Genomic DNA, 18,462 nt, shown 5'->3' on the forward strand with positions numbered 1-18,462 from the left:
CAAATACTAGGTGATGCCACTTACATGATGAATTTAAGTCAACCTCTTGGAAGCAAAAAAATGGAATGGTGGTTTCCAGGGGTTGGGGGGAGGGGAACAGGGAGGTATTAGTCAATGCTGTGGTTGGAATATGTCCCCCAGAGTTCATGTGTTAGAAACGTAATTCCTGGCCGGGCACGGTAGCTCACGCCTGTAATCCTAGCACTCTGGGAGGCCGAGGCCGGCAGATTGCTTGAGGTCAGGAGTTCGAAACCAGCCTGAGCAAGAGCAAGACCCCCGTCTCTACTATAAATAGAAAGAAATTAATTGGACAACTAATATATATATAGAAAAAATTAGCCGGGCATGGTGGCGCATGCCTATAGTCCCAGCTGCTGGGGAGGCTGAGACAGGAGGATTGCTTGAGCCCAAGAGTTTGAGGTTGCTGTGAGCTAGGCTGACGCCACGGCACTCACTCTAGCCTGGGCAACGAAGTGAGACTCTGTCTCAAAAAAAAAAAAAAAAAAGAAACGTAATTCCCAATGTAACAGTATTAAGAGGTGGAGGCTTAAAGTGGTGGTTAGGTCATGAGGGCTCTGACCTAATCAATAGATTAGTGCCATCATCTCAGGAGTGGGTTAGTTATCACCAGTGGGCTAGTTGGAACAGTGTTGTCACAGTGATCCTGTATCACACATGTGTTCTCTCTCTCCTTCCGTTCTTCCCCCCACCCCGTGTCCCTTTCCACCTTCCACTCTTCTGCAATGGGATAACTCTCCAGGTGGCAGTGCCATGCTCTTGGACTTCCCAGCCTCCATAACTGTAAACCAAATAAACTTGTATTGTTGATAATTACCCAGTCTGTGGTATTCTGTTATAGCCTCAGAAAACAGACTAAGACAAAGTCCAAAGTGTCAGTTATATAAGATGAATAAGTCCTACTGTATAGCATAGTGCCTATAGTTAACCATCCTGTATCATATACTTAATTTGCTAAGTGTAGATGGTATGTTAAAGTTATCGCATACACACACACATAATAAAGAGGGCGAGAGAAAACTTTTGGAAATGGTGGATAGATTCAGGACACGGATTGTGGTGATGGTTTCACAGGTGTATGCTTATCTCCAAACTCATTAAGTTGTATACATTAAATATGTACAGCTTTGATATGTCAATTGTAAATCGTACGTCAAGAAAGTGGTTTAAAATAAACACACAAGGACCCAGGCTGGATATTTCCAAATGCCCCATAGGATATCTACGTCAAAGCTTCTTCAAAGAACTTCGAAGAGCACCTATGGTGCCTTTTTCCTTCCTTGTTCCCTCCTTATCCACAGTTTTCTGGCTCATAACAAAATGCCACAGACTGGGTGGCTTCAACAGTAATTTGTTTCTCACAGTTCTGGAGGCTGAGTCCCACATCAAGGTGCCGGCAGATGGTTTCTGGAGAGGGGTCTGTCCCTGGCTTGGAGATGGCAGTTTTCTCCCTGTGCCCTCATGGCCGGCCACACACAGGGCGCCTCTGCTGTCTTTCTCTAACACTTCTATTCATCAGGCCTGCACCCTCATCACCTCATTTAGCCTTCATTACCTCCTTAAAGGCCCTCTCTCAAAATACAGACACATAGGGGGTTGAGACTTGAACACATGCATTTGGGGGGACACAATTCAGTCCACAACACCCCCACAGTGTCACTGAAAGTGCTCTCGCTAGGACCATCAGTTACCTCACTATTGTCAAATGTAACAGATCTTTCCTAGTCCTTTCCTTGACTTGTTTGGCATTTAACATTGTTGACTACTTTTTCTTGGAAGATCGACATTGGATTTCATGACACTTCTCTTCCAGGCTCTGCACCCAACTAGTTTACTGGCAGCTCCTTCTTACTCTCCCTTGTAACTCTTGGCCTCTGTCCTCTAAATAACAATGTCTCCCACAGTTCCAGCCAAGGCCCTTCTCTTCACTCCTCTGTGATCTCATCCACTCTCAACTATCAATTTCCTGATGCTGCCAGCCCAGAACTCTCTCCAGAGCTCTAGATGAATCCACCTAGATGTAAGTAACGTACCATCTTTCCCCTCCCAAACATGATACTCTCGGCATTGTTTTCTTATAAAAATGACCTCGACGGCCACCTCAATTATTGAGTCAGAAACCTAGGCTGGGCTCCCCCAGAGCTGGCAGGTGCTCCTCTGTGCTTCAGTACCCAGGGCAGGAGGCACACTAGTGCAAGTGTTTCCTTGCCTGACTGCCCTGAGTCTGGAAGTTTCTTGAGGGCAGACTTTGTTCTGTGTTGTATGCTAAGCTTCTAATGCGATGCATGACACATATGAACTTGGTGTAGTTTAATACAATTTATTGAATGTTAACATACATCGTCCAGTTGGAACATGATTTGGGATTAGCAGGGGATGCTATGTTGTCCCACCCTTGTCTAACCCCACCCTACTCCCACTTTCGCATGCAGGTATTTCCTCTCTCAGCAGCTAACAGTTTCCTGGGTTTCCCCTTTCCAGGGATTGCCGTGACTGCTGAGGGCTGCCTCCCTCCCAAGGTCACACTCTGCAGTTGGGGACATCCTACATCTCAATGACTGGCCATCGCAGAGGTATATAATATGTGGCCTCTTTAGAAATGGAACATGAATTGGAAAAAAAAAATGTGGCCTCGTGCCCCAGAAAGGGACAATTCGGCAGGGTTATCATAGCTAAGACACCCGTAGTGAGACTGGCTGGGGCCTCTGTTGTGACTGAGAGCCCATCTTCTCCCTCTGCTCAATCACATTCCCTTTGTTCCCTCTGAGGTGTTGTTTCCAGGAGTGCCAATGTGAAATTTCCTGCACACAAATCTCCAACTCAGTCCTGTCCCTGAAAACTCAACCTGTACAAGGGTGCAGTAGCTTCCAAATTTAAGGTGAGTTTTCTAGGATAAAGATCAGGCTCTAGGCAGAATTACAAAGTTGAAGAAAGTATCCATTGATTGGTACCATTCTATTTTTGTGTTTCTCATGCATCTACTGTCATCCTCCCCCAACCACTTCGTAGAACCCCAACATCTTCCTACTATCCAGAAAACCCCAGTCCATCAAAGCTCCTAGAGTCAGGTCTTCCACAATACTACAACATCCTAGTGTGCAAATAAAAGGCAATCAGATTCGACTTTTCCACACTAATACAATAATGAAATCCCACTCCTCTTAATTTTCCTGTGGAACCTAAGGAAGTAGGAATTGGATGGTTTCAATAGAAAGTGGAATGTCTATCCAGATAATAGAAGCAAGGATGTTGGGTCACCTAGAATCAGGAAGCCTTCCAAAGAACCTCACTATGGCCTTCCTACCCCAACTTCTGTTACCCTGGCCAATTGATTCCTAATCTCTGCCTTTGCAGTTCAGTGTGTTCTACTAGGTTTGAAATGCTCCTGGAAACAGTGATGACAAGGCCAAATGTGTTCTCCAAATTAAGACTAAGCCTTTCATTCCAAAAATGCTTGGATGTACACTATTGCCAGGCTCCATCCTAACTATTCCATAGGGATACCACAGGGGCTACAGTAAACCATGGCCCTAAGGAATAGATAAGGTCTAGCTAAGGACAGAATTAAAGTTCACTTGGTGTAGTTCAAGTACATCAGGCTCCTCATTGCCATCACCCTCTTCAGATCCCCAAGACCACACGTGTCCTATTACACGTGACTTCTCGGTACAGCTCACGCCACCTTGGATCACTGCATCGTATGTAGGTTTAGCCATGGAGGAAATTATTAATAAATGGAGCCTATTGAGGGGGCCCATACTTGCCCTTCTTGCCTTTCTTGTTCCTCCATCTCCATTGGCAGAATCATATTTCCTATGTATCACGTGTCCTATTAGAAGTGGCTTCTTGGTCCCTCTTTTATCACATTGGATCTTTTCATTGATTCCAGCATTTTCCATGGCCCAGTGAAGGAAAGTAGGTAACCTCTCAAAGTGGAGGGGGAGCTAATTATTTCTTCCTCCTCTGTACCGTGCTCTTCTATATTAGGCTGCCCATCTCCATAAGGCTTCTTATCTTCATCACCCTCTTCAACTCCATTGCCCTCTTCAGACCCCTGACAACACACAGGTCCTTTTAGCTGTGGCTTCTCAGCACAGCTCATGTCACCTGGAATTAGTACATCACCCTTAGCTTTAGCCACATAGGAAACTGGACAAAGTCTAGCAGGGGGACATCTAGCATCCTTTCTGGTTTCTTCATCAGCCAAATCATATCCCTGATGTGTCATACATCCTGTTCGATGTGGCTCCTATAACACTGGATCATTGCATCGATTCCAGCATTTTGCATGGCCCTAATGAAGGGAAGTGGGTAACAACATTCTCTCCAACTGCAGGGGGCCTTAACGATTGTTTCTTCCTCACCTGCATTGAGCTGTTCTGTATCTGGCTCGTCATCTTCACAAGACTCATCCGCACAGTGCTTTTCTCGGGAGCCTGGCTTTCTCCTACCCTTGGGCACTGGAACGTAGGCTCAGGTCCTTCGCTTCCACACTGGAGGGCAGTTGCCTGGCTGGCCAGAGCTGCTTGACATCAGTAGACTGTCACACTTCTGACTTCAGGCTATTCTGGCTTTTAATCAACTGAACTTCATCTCTGACTTTAATATTAGGAGGAGGCAGGTTTTGGAAGAAAGCCTCGTATCTACTCTTTACCCGAGTTAATCCCCATCCCAGCACCGGAATTAAAGTTCTCTTTATCTCCAACAACTGTAAGATGCTGCCTTGAAAGCCCAGGAGCTCTTTGCTCATCTCCATTTGTGATATCTTCTTCATCCTCGGGAGGGTTATCGAGCACACCCTCACTGTCACAGGAACTCTGTGAAATCAGTTTGCAATTTGTTCTTTGACAGTTTGCAAGAATTTGAGATAAGAGCCTAATTCAGGGGCAATTCTAGTGACTTTCTGAATTTCTTCCTCAGTTATTTTTATCCTAAGATTTTTTAAAATTAGAGTTTATGTAATCATTTATTTTCATATATCCAAACGTCATTTTTTTCTTATAATTTTTGATCACCTCTATATCTATCTATATACTTCCTTTCTCAGTTTTTATCTCTTTTGATTTTTTGCTACCACTTTTTCCATTGTAGTATTTCCCCCCAAATAATCATATGTTTATTTCTTATTTCTACTGTTTTCTAAGTATAATTCATTTATTTCTTTTTTCATTTTTAGTATTTCTTCATTCTAAATTTTGTAGGGCTTTAAATTTTTTTTTGCTCCTCCCCCTCCCCTAAAATTTTTTTCCACTGAGTGAATAATTTATTTTCTTACATATACCCTCTTGTTTTCAATAATGGATATATTAAAACCTGTAAGTTTGCTTTTTCAGCTCAGTTTTGTCTACATCTGATATATTTTAATATATTACTTCCAGTTTCAGCCTCTAATATAACTGGTGTCCTAGACTAGCTTCTTCCTCCACTATGGAGGACTGAGGTAGGGAAGGAACTGGAACAGGGTTCAAAGATAGTTTGGGGATAGTCTATGAAGGCTTTTAAATACTAATTTAAGGAGTTCATACTTAATTTTTTAAGCAACATATCAAAACTTTAAAAAACTATTTTATAAACATTAGCACAATTAATTCACCAAAAGCCAAATTAAAAAAAAACAAAACACAAGAATCAACTCGGAGATTGACAGGGTAGATATAATTATATACATAGCACTACTGAGTTAGTGCTATGGCTTAAAGTGAGGCTTAAAGAGGCAGATGGTCAGGTGTACACAAGCAGAAAGTACATAGACACACCAGCCAACTCTTGACTCATGGGGAGAGACAGGGAAGAAAAATTGGCACAAACACATCACTACTCATTGGCTGGCACTGAGAAAACACTATTAACTAAAATTGACATCCTACTGATACAGTATATGTATTAATAGCATTATTTTCATCTAATCAGGGTAGTACATTCACATCAGTAAATGAAAAGTATTTTTCTTATGTAGATATAGAAACAGGCAAACCAATATATACAATAAGTATACCAAAGAAACTTGTTCCGAGTGAGCAATCAGAACCAGGGCTTCAGGGGTTAAAAATCTCAATTTTAATGTAATTTCATGTTCATAAACAGAACTATTTATGAGGAGTGGCTTACATACTATTTTTCAAAGTTTCACATGAAATACCTGCCCATACATGGTTTGGCTTTAACAGTAAGTAGCCAAAGGTCTAAGAATTACCCTATATCTCTGTACTCTCTTAGGGAACATTTGCTTTTATGTCTATCAAAACCAGATCCAAGATTCCTCATACACAATTTTTTGGTGGTAAGGTCCAGCCCTTCCTAACTAAAGCATATAAAAACCTCAAGTTATATAATTATAAGATTATTTAGTATTACTCTCCCAAGGGCCCCTTCTTCTCTCCTCTAACATAACTCTCTGAGATTTTTTTTTCACTTACCAGTGTAGACCTGTCCTCAGAACTAATCTAACTGCTGGAATTTGAATTATCATCTCTCAGGTAGTATGAACCTATGTGATACTAATGTCAGTTTCTACATTTCAGAAGAGGTGGTAAAAGTTTTCCTCTGCCCTCTTAGGAATTTTAGCTGGGCCTGAGAATTAAATGGACATAAAACAAAATAACAGGAGAAAAAGCATATACATTTGTATGTCATAGAACAACATGGGAGCCCTCATAAGGAAATGAAGACTCAAAGAAGCAGCAAAATCTAAATGCTTTTATATTAGGTTGAACAATAAGAGGCAATTGTGGGAAAGTAACTGAATTATGTGTGGAGGCTATGAGTAAGAATTATTTTAACAAAGTCTATTTGTACAGAATTCTCTCAGCTGTGATGCCCCATTGAAGAATGTTTCTTTTCTCCTGGTACAGGGAGGGCATCTTTCACATGGGAGTTTTTATTTCTTGTTTTTAGAAAGAAAAGGAGAGATTAGGATGTCTTCTTGCATCTGCTTTAGCTCAAAACAGTCCCAATACCAATGTGGCATATTTTGGGGTGGCATATTCTGCCTCTCTTCACAGTAAATAACTTCTTTTGGAAAATACGTTTGAGCAGCAATCACATCTTTTTTTTTTTTTTTTTTTTTTTTAAGCCTCTAAACATTTGGCAAGCAATCACATCTTTGAATTGTGAATATATTACAATGGATGAAGTAAATTAAGGATTTCTGAGGACATTCATATGTATAGATTAGAAGTACCGGGAAAGAGTCTTGACATTTTCTTCAGTTACTTGAGAAATACCTTACAATTTCACAGTTTTAGATTTCTACTTCTCCAATTTCTACTGAACGTATACATCGTTTTTCAAATTATTATTGTCACTACATGTCTCTCACTGAAGAATGTATGTGTGTGTGTGTGTGTATGGCTTATATCTTAAATAATACAGTTTCTGTTATAATAATTGAAACTTTTTGTTTACATTTTATTTTTTTACTTTTATTATTATTATTATTTTTATTTCGGCATATTATGGGGTACAGATTTTAAGGTTTCAATAAATGCCCTTTCCCCCCCTCTCCCCACAAGTCTGAGTTTCCAGCATGACCATCCCCCAGATGGTGCACATCTCACTCATTATGTATGTATATACCCGCCCCCCTCCCCCTGCCCAATACCCTATTACTGTAGTACCTATGTGTCCACTTAGGTAATAATTGAACCTTAACTTCTAATAATTAGGAGGGAAAATAGGAAGATTGTGGATATTTGTAACATGCACATCTTTATTGGGGATTTCATGCATGATCTAAAGATTGAAAATAAATGGCAAATTTGCCATCAACAGAGGAGGAAGTAAGTTTATCAAAAATCTAGCTGACCCTGTTAAAATTGCTATATTTATTTTAGTTAAAGAGCATGATCTTCCAATGTCTGTTGGACAGAAGAATGATTATCAAAATAAGAAATGGTCTTGTTTATAGTGTGGACAAGATACTTTAAGTTTTTAAAATCTATTTATACTTTGACTTTCAAAGTATGTTTTAAGGTAAGAATAAGCCTCAGAAATTGATTATTAATTATAATACTTCATTATTCCCATTTCATAGTTGAGGAATCAGGCACACAGACATTAAGTAGCTATTCCAAATTCTCCCAGCTACTAAGTGTAAACACCAAGATTTCAACCAGATCTCCATATTTCTGTGTTCAATGCCAGAAAAATTATGATATGAGAGCTGTAACTTAAATATAGTCAGTCTACAGTAGGAAGATGTAGGAACTCATTAAATAGTTCTTGACGGAATGGTTGGATTACAGATTATTGGTTGGAGATTATTGCCAACCACTAAAAATTTTATCCAAATATGAAGTATAGGCCGGGTGCAGTGGCTCATGCCTGTAATCCTAGCACTCTGGAAGACTGAGGCAGACGGATTGCTTGAGGTCAGGAGTTCGAAACCAGCCTAAGCAAGAGCGAGACCCTGTCTCTACTATAAATAGAAAGAAATTAATTGGCCAACTAATATATATAGAAAAAATTAGCCAGGCATAGTGGTGCATGCCTGTAGTCCCAGCTACTTGGGAGGCTGAGGCAGCAGGATTGCTTGACCCCAGGAGTTTGAAGTTGTTGTGAGCTAGGCTTACGCCACGGCACTCACTCTAGCCTGGGCAACAAAGCAAGACTCTGTCTCAAAAAAAAATAAACAAAACAAAAAATAAATATGAAGTATCTTTGCATTTCATTAGTGTATTAATCTATTGTTATGGTAAATTACCCCAAAACTTAGCAGCTTAAAACAACAAACATGTATTATTTAACATTTTCCAAGGGTTAGAAATTAAGGAGCAAATCACCTGGGTGCTTCTGGCTCAGGCTCCCTCACCAGCTTGCAGTCATCTCAAGGCTTCACTGGAGCGGAGATTCTGCTCCCAAGCTCGCTCGTGTTATTGGGTGGCCTCGGTTCATCACTGGCTGTTGACCAGAGGTTTCTGTTTCTTGCTACATGGGCCTCTCCATAGGCTGTATAGGCTGTCTGGAGTGTCCTCATGACGTGGTGGCTAGCTTCCCCAAACACAAGGAATGAAAGTGGGAGGGTGAGTATGGGAGACAGAGAGAGAGAGAGAATGAGAGGAAGAGCCAGAGACGGGGAGAGAATGCTCTCAAGACGGAAGCCACAGTCTTGTAACCTAACATCAGATGTGAGTTCTGTTGCTTCTGCTACATGCTGTTGGTCACACATACCAAATTGGACAGTGTGGGAGGGGACTAACCAAAGGTGAGAAGACCAGGAGGTGGGGTTCATTGTAGGCCATTTTTAAAGCTAGCTATCACAATTAGTCTTAGGAATTTGGAAAGAAGAGTTATCTAGAAGTAGCATAGATCCCACAAGTTGGCTTCTCAATGATCATCTTACCTTATAAATTGGGAACATGAGATCAGAGAGAATAAAGTAGTTTGCCATGATTACCCAGCTCAGTAAGAGTTGAATTAGGATCCACCTCTTGCAAGTCTAGTTCCAAGGTTCTTTCCTATATACTGATTAATGGGTTGTCAGACCATGGGTTTTATGAGAAGTGAGGCATTTAGCATTATCTGTAAAAACATTTACATAACCCAACTCAGGTATCAGCTGGGGTCACACTATGCTTCGAGATTTCAATAAAATTTGGCTCACTCCCCCATTCTACATATATTGGGAAGCCCACTATCCTTTCTAAGTATCTCTTCTGATACTTGGGACATGTTTCGTCTTAGATACCTGATATCAAGTTCCTGCTTCTGCTGAATACTGGGTCTTCACTATGTGCTGTAAGTAAGGATTTCCCTTCTCATGCTCTGTGCTGACGGACATTGCCCCATCTCTTTACCCCCTTGAACACAGAAGCAGAGTTGTATGCTTAGGGGTGGGTACCGAAGGGTGTTTATATCACAGAATAGCACAGCCGACAATTTAAAAATGAATCTTAGAAATCTTCTTCTGTAAAGTCCCTTCATCTTCTCCACCATCTAGACGTTTTCTCTTGGATTCCAGCTAAGTTGCTGTCCTCCCTTTCTCTACTTGCCCAGTTAGGCTTTTACTAGAACCTCAGAAATCCCTGTTCCTTTCTTACGCAAAGCATGTCCCATCAGCCTGTAGGACTGCGTACTTTTTTTTTTTTCATCCCTGTGATTACCTGGAGAGGGACCTCATCTTAAGAACAAATATGCCCATTAAAATATTTTCCTAAAATAGAGGATTTTTTTTCTCTTGAAAAGAGAAAAAATGTGGCCAAACATCAAAAATAGTACATTTTCTCTCTGCCACTGTCATAATAACAGTTCTGTTAGATAAAGCACTAACGGCTTTCTGATTTTTAGTAGACCATCACGGCTATGAATGGCCACTGCACTCCTGCCTGGCAGCATAGCCCAGTAGGCCCATCTCTTTAAAAACTGTGGCAAACTATATGTAGGAGAGGCAAAACTTTACTTCTAAGATCTTAGGGTCTCTGGCTGGGCCTGAGAATTAAATTGACGTAAGACAGATTAACAGGAGAAAAGGCTACAGAGTTTTACAGGTACGTGGGAGTCCCTCATAGGAAAACAAAGACCCAAAGAAGTGGCAAAATCTAAGTGCTTATATGTTAGGTTGAACAAAGAGAGGCAATTGTGGAAAAGTAACTAAAATATACGGGGAGATTAAAGGAAGACAGTTATTTTAACAGGTTAGTTTGTACAGAACACACTCAGCCTGGACTCCCTATCTCTGATGATAAAGAATAAAGAATGTTTCTTTCCTCCTATTATAAAGAGGACATCATTCACGTGGGAGAAAAACGAGAAATCAGAGTGCTCTAATTGTACCTGCTGTTTTTCAAGTGCCTTTAGCTTAAAATAATCTTTAAGCCAAAGCGACATATTTTGAACTGGCATATTCTGCTACCTTTTGTAGATACAACATAAAATTTGCAATTTTAACCATTTTTAAGTGTATAGTTCAGTGGCATTAGGTACATCCCCATTGTTTTGTTTTTTTTTTTTTTTGAGACAGAGTGTCACTCTGTTGCCCCGGCTGTTGCCGTGGCGTCAGCCTAGCTCACAGCAACCTCAAACTCCTGGGCTCAAGCAATCCTGCTGCCTCAGCGTCCCGAGTAGCTGGGACTACAGGCATGTGCCACCATGCCCGGCTAATTTTTTCTATATATATATATATTAGTTGGCCAATTAATTTCTTTCTATTTATAGTAGAGACGGGGGTCTCGCTCTTGCTCAGGCTGGTTTCGAACTCCTGACCTCGAGCAATCTGTCTGCCTCAGCCTCCCAGAGTGCTAGGATTACAGGCGTGAGCCACCGCGCCCGGCCCCATCCCCATTGTTTTGCAACCTCCAGCACCATCCTTCTCCAGAACAACTTCTTCTTCCCAAACAGAAACTCTGTATCCTTTGAACAATAGCTCCTCATTCCCCTCCCACTATTTCCTGGCAACCACCATTATATTTTTCTGTGCCTATGAATTTGACTACTCTGTGTCCCGTATAAGTGGAATCATACAATGTTTGTTTTTTTGTGTTCAGCTTATTTGACTCAGCACAAGGTCTTCAAGGTTCATGTTGTAGTAAATCTTATAATTTCCTTCTTTTAAAAGGCTGGGTAATATTCTATTCTATTGCAATCATGTTCCAGTGTATATACATTTTGTTTGTCCATTCACCCATTGAAGGACATTTATTTCCACCTTTTGGCTATTGTGAATAATGCTGCTATGAATGTTGGCGTACAAATACCTGCTCAAGTACCTGCTTTCAATTCTTTTGGGTATATATACCTGTGAAAGTTGATCATAAGAATTGGGTCACTCTTGTCATACTCACCTAAAACAGAGTCAAAATGCCAGGGGAAAAAGCACTCAGGGCACATAACATTTGCTCCAAGAACATAATTCTGTGCATGCCTGGCTGCTGAAACTGCCTGCTGTAACCTGAAACCCGTTTTATCTTACAGCTGCTGAAACAACCTGCTGCAACTCTAACACTAGCTTTATCCACCACTGTCATTCACCAATCAGAGCTTGCTGGCTCCCTAAAACTTTACTAAGTGCAATGAACTTTCTTTCAAAACAATACGTAACATTTCTTCCTTTTTATAAAACCTCCGACCTTCTCCTTCTTCTTTGGACATACCAAAGATCACCTGGTCTGCCCTGTATATGCCCTGAATTATAATTCTTGCTTCCCAAATACAATGTTTTAAATTTAAAGTTTTATCTCTATGTTTTATTTTATATCTCTATATTTTATTTTATATCTCTATATTTATTATCCAACACATCTAGGATTGGAATTGGAATTACTGGATCAAATGGTAATTCTATATTTAACATGTGCAAAATAATAATATGAAGAACTGTTATGTATTAAATGACTACTATGTAATAGGCAACTTTATTTAAATTGTCTTGAATCCTTCTACAATCTTAAGGTATAGTATGACCATTTTTTAACCTCACAGACTCAGAGAGGTTAAATAATTTGCCAGGACCATATCGCTACTGAATGGCAGATTGAGGACAGAAGTCAGCTCAGTGCTTATACATTCCCATTGCTATGTGACCCTCATTGTTTGATTGTCTTTGTGGCAGACATAGTTGGTGGTTTTCTTTCTTGCTGAGAGAACCAAGATTTTGTCCAGATAAAGAAAAACAATGTGTTCAGAGAAGGTGGGTCTCTTTCTTCTTTCTCTAAACTAATGCCTGGAGAAAGCAATTACAGTAGTCTCATTTCCCTGGTCAAGAAGATGTAAGAGGAACTCTGTTCAGGATTTTGGGAAATATTTTTCCTGTCTGGTAAACAGAAGGGAAAAGAAAAATCACTTCCTTTTCCTTTCTGCTCATACTGTTTAAACCATGTTGCTGAGATAGTATGGTAGTTCTTAAGATTTGAAGTGATACTGGGAAGCAATTGGCTAGAAGGAAAGAAGGCAGTAAAACAGAGTGGTAAAGATTATAGACTCAGAGCCAGACAGCCCAGCCTTGACTCCGGGGTTGACTGTCTTACTAGCAGGGTGATCTAGAGTGAGTTACTTAACTTCTTGGTGGCTCAGTCACTTCAGCTATAAAGTGGGGATAACAGCAACCTCATGTAGTTTTTTGTTTGTTTGTTTGTTTGGGTGTGTTTTTCTTTTTTTGTTTGTTTTTAAACAGATTCTTGCTCTGCTGCCCAGGCTGGAATGCAGTGGCACCATCATAGCTCACTGCAACCTCAAACTCCTGGACTCAAGCGATCTTCCTGCCTCAGCCTCCTGAGTAGTCGTGACTACAGGTGCACGCCAGGAAGCCCAGCTAATTTTTCTATTTTTAGTAGAGACAGGGGTCTCACTTTTGCTCAGGATGCTCTTGAATGCCTAACCTCAAGCTATCCTCCCGCCTCAGCTTCTCAGAGTGCTAGGATGACAGGCTGAGCCACCATGCTTGACCTTCATGTAGTTGTTGTAAGGATTAAACGAGTACATCACACATAATGAGCACTCACTAAGTGTTAGCTATTATTTTTGTTATTATTATTATTATTATAAGTGCAAAACAAATTCCTGGGACACTCAGAGGCTGGTAGAGATATAATCCCTAAGGAGTGGGACCTGCCATGACTAACAGCCTCCTTTACTTTTCCCTGCTAATCTGCATATTACTCAGGTTGTATTTTGACCTTTTAGGACATTGCTACATTTTGTTTCTTTTATATAATTCTTCATGTTACCTCCTGAAAATGCAAAACTGACCATAGTCATCTGATGGTTCCCCATTACCTTTGGGAGAGTCCAGACTTAACATAGGAGGTCTTTCATGATCTGTATCTATACCTTGCTTCTTGTCCAGATATCCTGTTATTCCCTCACAGACTCCATGGTCCAGTCAGGGCCAATGACCTCATTCACTCAACCAATATTAATAAGTACCTGGACAGAAACTGTGTAAAACTGATGAATCAACAAGATGAAAAAGTGGTTTCTGCCTTCAGGGAACTTACACTCTGAAAACATTTAATTTTAATCATGATAAGGGTAATGAAATAAAAGTACCATGCAATAAAAGTAAAATAATGAAAGCTGTATGCCCCACTCCCTGCTATGTTCTTCTGCTGGTTCTCTTCTTTTTCCACCTCTCCTGCCCCATTTTTCCTAAAAAGCCTTTCTTGACCTTCTTGTTCTTCTGCATTCTCATAATACCCTGTGCATATTGCTTTCACAGAATTTATCCCACTGTTGGTTTGCTTGGGTCTTTCCCCCTAACACTCCCATTCCCCCAGGAGTCTTTTATCTCTGTATCCCAGGTATTAAATATTTGTTAAATTAATGATGTCCACTTTTTATCTTGCCACGACTGTAGATTCACAAAAAGTAGCAAAAATAATACAGAAATTTCCTTGTGTACCTTCCCACAGTGGTAACCTCTTTCAAACTCTAGTACATTATCCAAATTAGGAAATTAACACTGGCATAATGCAATGACCTACTGACCTTACTGGATTTCATCACCTTTTGTATGAACTCATTTCTTAGTAGGTGTTAGATATTAAACATATATATGTCTGTTCTATTAAATTTTATCATATGTGTAGATTTGTGACTTGTGACTATACATACAATCAAGAGTCAGCACTTTTCTGTTACCACAAAGAACTCCCTTGTGCTACCCCTTAATAATGATGTCTATTTTAAATAGATTTTCTCTGTTCTATTACAGGGAAGCAAGGTAAAGAGGACATATTGCATATTGGCTATGGAATGTACTGTCCTCCTCTGAGATAGCTTCAGTAACTTTCTCCCCCCTAAATACAAGATTTCTAAATAGGTTTGAATTTTAAAAGAAAATTTTTTTACAAATTACATTTAACAGAGTTTAATTGAGCAAAGAACAATTCACAAACCAGGCTTTCCTCAGAACCAGAAGAGGTTCAGACAACTTTACGATGTTGACAGGTAGCATTTATGGACAGAAAATGGAAATAAGGGACAGAAACAGCTTGACTGGTTATAGCTGGGCATTTGCCTTATTTATTCATGGCCAGATCAGTTAGCAGTCTGTGAGTCACTGAAGCTCAGCTGCTGTGATTGGCTGAGACTCAGTTGTTACAAGAAAATATACTCCAAAATTAGGCTTTCAGTTTGTTTCTAAACTAAGTTAGGCTGGAGTCCATTTTGTTGGGATTCAAGCTTTGGAGGCATGCTCCTACCAAATTTAGTTTAACACTATTAAAATTAAGACTATCTTAAATAATCTTAATATCTTAAATGATTATGATTTATGACATTGAGAACTGGTTAAACACTTAATTTTAGAAAATTTGTAGTTGCATCTTTGTTTTTCCAGGAATCATTTCTGTCTTCTTTCTGTTCTAGAATCATGACAATGTTTAAAATGCAGTCTTATGATGATACTGTTTTATGGCCATTGACAATTAAAAGAAAAGATGCTTTGTTAACTGAAAAGTAATGCTTGAAATAACGTCATGTGCCTAGTTTTGGATACGGATCACAAGAAAGATGATGTACATTCCAACAAAATTCATATAATTGTTAGAAAATATTGATTTATGATTTCCCTAAAATGGACATTGTAAGTTGCTGTGATTGTTCAGGGCTTTCCAAGCTTAGAGGCAAGATCTCTAAGGGCAGTAGGATGATGTTCTAGGTGAACCACCAAGCTAATGTTGCCAACCCCCCTATACTTGTTCTAAGATGGCAGCTACAAAAGGAAAGCTGAACAAGGAGTCAGTCGCTTTTTAATTAATTAATTATTTATTTTTTCATTGGGTAGCCCCCAAACCAGAATAGATTCAGAGACTCCAAAGTCAGTCTCTTTTAATTGCAACAGTCCCTTCTTCCTCACTGTTCCAGTCCCCTCTGAGATTTGTTTTAAGGGGATGGGAACCCTGAGATAAGAGATGACAAACAAGTACAAATAACTGAGTATAAATGTTCAACCTGTTTTTTCCTAGTTAAGGAAAAACATCAAAAAGATCAGCTTCTTTGGTTTTGTGTTTTAGAGACGGTGTCTATGTGACAACCATGCCTGGCTAATTTTTATTTTTAGGTAGAGACAAGGGTCTCACTATGTTGCCCAGGCTAGTCTCGCGATCTCCTGGCCTAAAGTGATCCTCCTGCCTTGGCCTTCCAAAGTGCTGGGATTACAGGCATGAGCCCACCTTGCCCAGCCAAGATTGGCTTCTTTGAAATCCTGGAAACATCAATCCATCCTGTCAGCCCCCAGTGTTTTGTGTATTAGCAAGGATGCTTTAAATATAAACTAACCAGCAGACTGTTTGCTATTTGATCTGTCTGACCCCATGTCCATTCTCAGTGCTTTTCTCCCTTGTAGTCTTGTGCTAGAGCTTGGAAAAAGTAAATCCTCGCAGATACAGGTGACTAAATTACAGTTCTGGAGGATAAGATGTATGTGGAAGTCTGCTGAGTTAGGAGGATGAGGTAGTAAACTAAGAAAGCTTTTATTTTCCTGAAAAAAAAAAAATCACGGGGAAATCTTTTCCCTGTCTTCCTGCTTTGAACAAGGGTGTGAAGACTAAAACTGCTGCAGCCATCTCGCAACTATGAGGGAAAATGTCAAGAGAATCAGAGAAATGATGGCCCTGCTGTTCTTGAGCTGTTGAACCAATAAAGGTAACTGCCTACTTGTAGACTTGTTATGTGACCAAATAAACTCTTATTTGTTTAAGCTATTGTAATGGAATCTTTTTTCTTCTACTTGAACTCAAATGCATTCCTAACTGGACAGCCATTAAAATGATACCTTTTTAGTTCTCTCTCTCCTCCTCAAAATCCATTTTTCCTCCCATAGTTAATGATATTTGATAACCCAAAATAAGTGACTGAGGCAAAAATCTCAGTGAATGGTGGTTTGTTTATTAAGCCAAAGTTGAAGGTGTGCCAGAGAAAAACACAAACCACAGACAAATTTGTGGCTGCTTTAAGGGGATTTTGGAAGTTTCATTATTTAAGGAGAGTAGGGCAAACAAAAAAAAAAGAGCAGAGGGAGAGGTTGTGAGATAAATCAGTTACATTCTTGTGAGATCCAGGAAAATCTACATTTTACATAAGATAAGCTGAATGTTAGAAGAGAAAAAAGGGAGTGAAGGAAACATCAATTTTGTAGATGTTCCTGGGTAGGTGAATAATGTTTGATCCTGTCTTGTCTCTCTTCTGCACCTGGGGAGAGAAATTTGTAATCCACTATTAGTGTGGGATTGAACAGACTTCAATCAGTTTTAGGAGCTAGACTTAGCCCACAGACCTAAAGTTACAACCTGCATATCCTTACTAATTGGGGGCCAGCAAGAAATTTCCTTAATGAGTGATCTGTGGGGCCAGTCCTTCACAGGTACTTGAGACCTTTATCTTCCCTTCTGCATAAGGAGTTGAGGAGGGTGGTCCTGAAATTTTTATTTTCTTTTACATATTACTGTCTAATCACCCTAACTAGAAAACTCATCCTTATTTTCCTTCATCCTCTAGGTAATCAAGTTTTATTTATCGTAGCTGGCTAGTTTTCAAATCTATCTGTGCTTCACCATTCTCACTGACCATTCTCACCATTCTCTCATTAGTTAGGCTGGACTTTGTTTGAAACTCCTGTGTGGACTGTATTAACAGCCTCCTAACTAGCATCCCTGCTTATAGTCCAATATCTACCATGCTTTACAAAATTATTTATTTAAAATCTTATCAAGATAGTCTTGTGCTTAAAAATCTTAAATGACTTTTTGTTGCCTACAGGATGAAAACACAAACTCCTTACCATAGGTGTTTTTTGTTGTTGCTGCCCTTTTATTTAGACGTTGGGTCTCCCATATCCAATCTGGCACAAAATAGGTGCTCAAGTGTTTGTGAAATAACTTGAATCTTTTCTGTGACTTCTTTATTGTTTGATATCAAACCACTTGTAAGGGTGGAAATTTACTAGGTGCTCACAGTGGGTGGGGAAATATTTCTCACACACAGTAGGATAGAAGTACAAAGTTTATTTTTCAAAGAAAGAAGGAAAGAGGGAAAGAGAGAAATAGGGAATGGTCACAGCACACAGAGGGAGGGAGGAAGGAAGTGCCAGGCAGCTGAGGGACAGTTGCTTGGTGTTTTAAAGGGCAAAAATGGCTTTTTTCCTTTCTGCTTTAGCAGGCTGATAACAGATGCAGCAGTGAAATTGTTACAGGTGTTATATATTGTTCTCTTTTCTCTGTGCCTGGGGATTGTCTGAGTCCTTGGAATCTGGTCCTAGCAGGAACTGAGACAGTTGGGGCAGGATTTCGCACTCCCCTACTGTCCACTTATGGCTCTTCAAGGCTGAGCAAAGGAAGCTCTTACAGATAAGGAGTTAGGCTACAGGTATTTTAATTAAACAAAACAAAGGGGCTAGTTGTGTGGTTTCCTCTTCAAAGGGGCAATTATATGCTGTGAGTTTCTCTTCCTTTGAGTTTGTTTTCCTCTCTTAGGTTACTAGTAAGGCCACCTTTTACTACTTAACCATTTAAT

The sequence above is a fragment of the Microcebus murinus genome, chromosome 9, assembly GCF_040939455.1.
Source record: "Microcebus murinus isolate Inina chromosome 9, M.murinus_Inina_mat1.0, whole genome shotgun sequence".
Classification (NCBI taxonomy): domain Eukaryota; kingdom Metazoa; phylum Chordata; class Mammalia; order Primates; family Cheirogaleidae; genus Microcebus; species Microcebus murinus.